This window comes from Rana temporaria, chromosome 5 (genome assembly GCF_905171775.1).
Source record: "Rana temporaria chromosome 5, aRanTem1.1, whole genome shotgun sequence".
Taxonomy (NCBI): Eukaryota; Metazoa; Chordata; class Amphibia; order Anura; family Ranidae; genus Rana; species Rana temporaria.
The window spans coordinates 270,345,085-270,351,786 of record NC_053493.1 but is presented as its reverse complement, the minus strand read 5'-3'; positions in this window follow the sequence as shown (position 1 = coordinate 270,351,786).

Below are 6,702 nucleotides of genomic sequence, written 5' to 3'. Positions count from 1 at the left end.
GTAGGACTATAATCTTTCTCACCACATGATCTCCAAAATTAGGGGCCTTTCTATATATGAATTTAGGGCAAATAAGAGGGACCCAAATCCCTATACATGCTTAGTATGTGTCAATACATATACATACTAAAGTTAAAAATGTTTGTTTGTTTTTTTCAAAATTGTCTGTCTTTTATTGTTTATAGTGAAAAGAAAACTATTTGTGAGAAAAAAATAATTAATTTGGGTAAAGCATTGCATGTGTCAGTTTAAGTAACACAGTCGCAAAAAATGTCCTGGTCACGAAGAGAGGTAAATCTTTCAGAGGTCAATTGGCTAAACTAAGATCTAATAATTGCTGTCCAAATACATTGAAAAAGTTAACAATTTTCAGGATGGGGGGGGGGGGGGACTTCACCTCTCAATCAGTATTGACTCCTTATAATCCTTATGCTTCTAGCATCAGTAAATAGATATTTTAAAACATGTAAATATGATATACCGTATTTATCGGCGTATACCGCACACTTTTTTGCCCTGAAAATCAGGGCAAAATCGTGGGTGCGCGGTATACGCCGATACCCGCTTTCCCGCGCCGAGTTTTGAATACTGCGCCGACATATACCGAGCGCAGTACACTCGGGTATAGTCGGGCAGTCTCGGCTCCTTCCGCGCTCACGTCCTGGACGTACAGGACGTCAGAGCGGGTAGCCAAGCATTGCCGACAATACACGAGTGTACTGCGCTCTGTATATGTCGGCGCAGTATTCAAACTCGGCGCGGGAAACGGGCGGGGAGGACGCGAGCCCGCCGAAGAGGACACCCGACCCGCCGAAGAGGACACCCGACCCGCCGAAGAGGACACCCGACCCCGACGAAGACGGAGCCCGGACCTGCCGAAGAGGACACCCGAAGCCGCAGAAGGACGCCGGACCCGACGAGGCCGCCGATGGACGCCGCGCAAGACACCAAAACTGTAAGTACAAAAAAAACAAAAAAACTTTTTTTCCACAGGATTTGGGGCCACTTTAGGGGTGTGCGGTATACGCGGGAGCGCGTTATACCGCGATAAATACGGTATGTTCCTATTTTTTTAACGTTTCTTTGGTTACTTCCCGGTTTCTTGCCTAGGCAAATTAAGTCATACATCCCAGGAGTCTTCTGGAGGTGAGGAGGGGTTTTCTCAGCTAAGCCCACCCCCTACTTGTATGCCTGTGCTAAAGGTAAATGGAATCCAGCAAGCCAATGCTACATGAATCATTTGCCATAACTCCCAGAAATGCTAGAGGAGTGTTTTTCAAAGTGATTTCTCATGGAAAATTAAGCATGGAGACATGGAGGGATGGGGGGAGTTTGCTCTCAATAATTAAAATGAATTTAAATAGCATTTTTGATTTGTGATGGTCAAATGAAATGTAGCTTTACTTTACTTTTTCACATGGCCATATATAGTTACTTATATAAAAAGGTAGATAAATCCATTAGCATGTAAAGCAGTATGTACAGTAAGAAAGTGCAAATCACAAAAACATGGTCTGTTTTCCTCCCAAACAGGCTGCTTTGATAAAACCTATTAGCCACACAAGGAATCTGTTTTGTTTTTAATCCGTCCAAGCAGACTGGCCGAGAAAGAAGGCGCAAAGTACAACCATTGTACACCACTACTATGCAGGAAACACAGCCTTTATGTAAACAGTATTTTTAGCTGTACAGTAAAACCTTGGTTTGCGAGCATGATTTGTTCCAGAAACATGCTTGTAATCCAAAGAACTTGTATATCAAAGCATTTTTTTACCAGGGTATAAAAGGAAAGAGAGGCACCTCTAAGTGTAGCAATAAGGTGCTAAATGTTGTACCTTCATTAAATGTAACCATATTACTACACTTAGAGGGTCCTCTCTTCTTTTTTATACTCAGACTTGTGACATGACGCTACTCTTATATCAAGACATTGCTTGTATATCAAGGCAATTTGCTTGTCTTGCAAAACGCTCTCAAACCAAGTTACTCTCAAACCAAGGTTTTACTGTATATCCAGTATACACGATATATATCTAATATCCATAAAAACACTTTTAAAACACTATAGGCTTCAATTCGGCATTTCTATACAGTATGTGTGAGCCAGAACTCTTTATCACTTGACAGGATAGTTTGCCACTTCTATTTGGAATAAAGGATAGAAGTAAATGTGTTCAAATAAAAATGCATTTGACTGGCTGCATGCTGCTGATGGATGTTTTAGATGTTTTTCTTTTCTAGATCCTAGAATGCTATAAAAGCTGCAGGAGTGAATACCATCATTTTCACTTTGAATGCCATAACATGTCAGGCATCTCATCTCTTAATTATATTTCCTGCGTCTGTATAAGAAGAAACATGAGCTGTTTTATGTGTTTTCCCACTCAGCTGTTCTTTGTGTTAACATATGGCAGTGCCAGAGAGCTTGTGCTGGTCAACTCCGCTCACTTTTATGTGGAGCCGATTTGGTTTCATTAGGCTTGTCCTGCTCTGTATGGTTTTATTGCTAAACTTTTTTTTTTTTTTTCAAAGTATGTTTCTAAGGCAAGGGGACATTCCATGCTCAAGAATAAATATTCAACCTTTATATGTCTTTTAAACTGTAGGTGAACATAAAAAGTAGTATGTACCTTTATAGCTTAACGTGAAGGATAACATTAGGTAATTTAAATGTGAAAACACTTTGGAACGAGTATTGACTGTAACTGAAAGCTAATAAAAAAAATCTTTGCATTTATTGAAAACATACAGTATATATATATATATATATATATATATATATATATATATATATATATATATATATATATATACATATATATATACATATACATATACACACACATATACCCATACATACACACACATAGTAAGATTGGGGGTGATTAGACTCACACGTAGGTGCGTTTCCAATAAGTTTCACCAGTCCAAAACTGTATTTTTTAGGGCACGGTAGCCCACTTTTATTTAATAGAACGCAACAGTTTACAAAAGACATCAATTGCCCATGCAGGGGGTTCCACTATTACTGTAATGTGAACAGAATACTTTAGCCTCCTGGCTACCTCTCACAGGGCTGCTTCAGGCCTCAAACCCAGGCCTTAGGTCTGCTCCTCAGACCAAAAGAGTTCCTTATGCCCTGTACACACGATCGGACCTTTGTCCGACCAAATTCACATCGGAATTCCGACGGAATTCCATCGGAGGAAAAGAGAACATGTTCTCTATGTAAACTCTGATGGAATTCTTCGGAATTTCCGATAGAATTACTCCGATGGGGCATACACACGGTCGGAATTTCCGATGGAAAAAGTCGGTCTGACTTTTTCCATCGGAAATTCCGATCTTGTGTATGGGGCATTAGAATCAAGCTCTCCCATAGCTCATACACAATGAGCTCCTTGCTGACTGTCACAGACTGAATCTGGCTCCAGCAGACATGCACATTCTGACTGCCCCATGCAGGACATATAGCTAAACAGTCTTGTCCCAAAAACTTCAGATACCATATTTCTTTGATCTCAGTTTTATTAGAACAAGCCAGGTGAAACTACAAAATAACAGAAATAGACCTCAATAAGTACACTATTGCATACAATACAGCATACATTACAGAAACAACGATATACAATACAAGATGAGATGATAAAAACTTACTTTTTAAGTTCTCTAAGGGGAGATGGCGATAGATTGAGAAAGACATGTCCTGCTTCCTACAGCATCTTCTCAAAGAATGGTGTCTGGTTCACTTCCTGTGAAGATTCTACCCAAAATTCCCTGCTTACTAACAACTTCCTTAACCACTTGTCCACGGGAGGACGTCATATGACGTCCTCGACTTTGTGCGGTGATATCTGAATGATGAGTGCAGCTACAGGCATCATTCAGATTTTAAAAACCTTTTTCTGGAGCAATTCATTTTAATGATGCTTAAAGTGAAAAAAAAATGAAAAATTCCTTTAAATATCGTACCTGCTGGGTGTCTATAGTATGCCTGTGAAGTGGCACATGTTTAGAACTGTCCCTGCACAAAATGAGATTACTATAAGAAAAAGGTAATTTAAAACTGCTTGCGGCTTTAATGTAATGTCTGGTCCCTGCAATATGGATGAAAATCATTGAGAAAAATAGCACAGACACAGACAGTACACACACCACGTAGCTTTAGGTGAACAATGCAGAGGACACGGGCAGTACACACTACGTAGCTTTAGGTGCAATCTGCAGAGGACACTGGCAGTACACACCAAGTAGCTTTAGGTGCAAACTGCAGAGGACAAAGGCAGTACACACACTACATAGCTTTAGTGCAAACTGCAGAGGACAAAGGCAGTACACACCAAGTAGCTTTAGGTGCAAACTGCAGAGGACAAAGGGAGTACACACACTATGTAGCTTTAGGTGCAAACTGCAGAGGACACAGGCAGTACACACCACGTAGCTTTAGATGCAAACTAAAGAGGACAAAGGCAGTACACACACCACATTTATGGTGCACACTGCAGAGGACACAGGCAATACACCACATGAGAATACTGCAGCTAGCACAATCACCTGCCTGCCAGTAAATTAGGAAGAGCTGATCTAGCTAAACTATACAGTGTATAAATATATATACAACACCTGGGATGCATATATATCCTCTACACACTGTAACTTTAACTGACTAGCCTGCCTGCTCTATCTACCTACTAAAAATGACACTCTCTCTTTCTCTGTCTTCTCTCTTTTAACCACCGCAACACACTACACAGGCCGACCTGCAGGTGGCCTTTTATAGTGTGGGGCGTGTACTAAACCCCCTAAGCCATAATTGGCCAAAGCCACCCTGGCTCTCCGTTTATTGCAAGCTGTGATTGGCCAAGCATGTGGGTCATAGTGCATGCTTGGCCAATCATCAGCCAGCAATGCACTGCGATGCCGCAGTGAATTATGGGCTGTGAAACGTAACTCGAATTTGGCGAGAACGGCCCAAAACTTTCGTAATTCGACGAACGATCGAACATACGATGTTCGAGTCGAACATGAGTTCAACTCGAATACGAAGCTCATCCCTAATGCACAGACATGATATGGGGTTTTCAATACAAAATACACCAAAGTTCATTTTAATGCATAAACCAAATATATTACAGTTTTTGGTAACATACAAAAATATGAGGTTGCAATGAGTACATAGATACCCAACATGTCAAGCTTTTAAATTTGCGCATGCTCATAAAAGTGTTCCCCTTTGTAAAACTGCTTCCTGGAATGTGCTACATGGATACCCTAGGAGGTAGCAGGGGGTTCCTGTGTCATTTTCACCTAGACTAGGAAGTTACTAAACCTTATACATTTATGCAAATGTTCTCCAATTGTGAACGAGGGAGGAGGTAGGAAATGACAGTAAAAAGGTCATTTTAATAGGTGAAGGCGAGTACAGTACAGAGAGCAGCGTTTAGGAGTATACAGCATACAGCCCTATTTTCTGATTGTAGAGGTCAAGTTGACTTCTCAACCTTACAAATAAAATCTCCTACATCCTCTTCCTCATAGGCGTGCCCACAGGGTGTGCCAGATCCCAATCACCCCATGCAGTGCTGATTCCCCCCTGATTCCTGGTGCCCCTGTCTCCCCCTCTGCAGTGCTGCCAGCTTCCCTCCTCTCCCTCCAGCTTCTTCAGGGGTAGTTTCAGGATTGAGTGTGGGTGATTGGGCTGGTAAATATTTCATTTACCGGCCCCTAACTTTTCTGAATGAATACAGTGAGTGATCTTTACCGATCACTCCTATTTTCATTCTTAACTGAAGCATAGTAAACTATGCTGCTCAGCACAGCGCACTTTCCATTCCTTTACTGTCCAGTGCAGCTGAGGCTGCAGAGAAAAGGACTGGGGAAGCTCTGTCCTCAGTCCCTTGCTCTGTCTCAAAAGTGAGAAATTAGGGGTTTGTTTTAAAATAATTGTAAATAAATAACAAAAAATAATATTGTAAAAAAACTAATTAAAAGAAGCTAAATTGTAAAAAATCATTTAAAAAGTACCGGTAATAAAAATTAAATAAAAACTATTGACACGTCCACTGCTGTGCTGATATACACATGTGTGTTTGTGCTCTGGGGTGCACACCCTACAGCACCTCCTAACCCAGATTTCTCCTCACTCTGAAAGAATAGGCAATCATGTGTGAGGATAAATGAACCTCCGTGGCGGTATTCCCGAGTCTGGCTCGGGGTAAAATTTCAGTACTAATAGCACTAACCCCGAGCCAGACTCAGGATCGCATCGCAGTGTCCAGGCAGGGAGTTACTTACCTTGTCCCCTGGATCCTGCGATGCCTCCCAGCTGTGTGAGCGAGCTGTCTCCTCGCTCGATTCACACAATGCCCCGAGTGCCGCCAAGCTCCGACGTTACGACGCACAGGGGCGGAGATCGGCACCAAATTCAAAAAAGTAATAACACAGTATACATACAGTACTGTATAAAATAATTACACATCCCCTTTGTCGCTAGTGGTCTATCCAGAGCAGCTAGAAAACAGCGATAATAAATTAGAATCATTTGCAGAATTGAGCGATAGCGATTTGTGGGGAAATTCGTCATCAAACACTGAAAGTAATAACAGCGACAATTCTGTGCAAATTTCAGTGTTTTTGATTTGATTACATTATTGAATAATCTTTATTATTATATTATTATTTGTTATAATTATTTATAGTTAT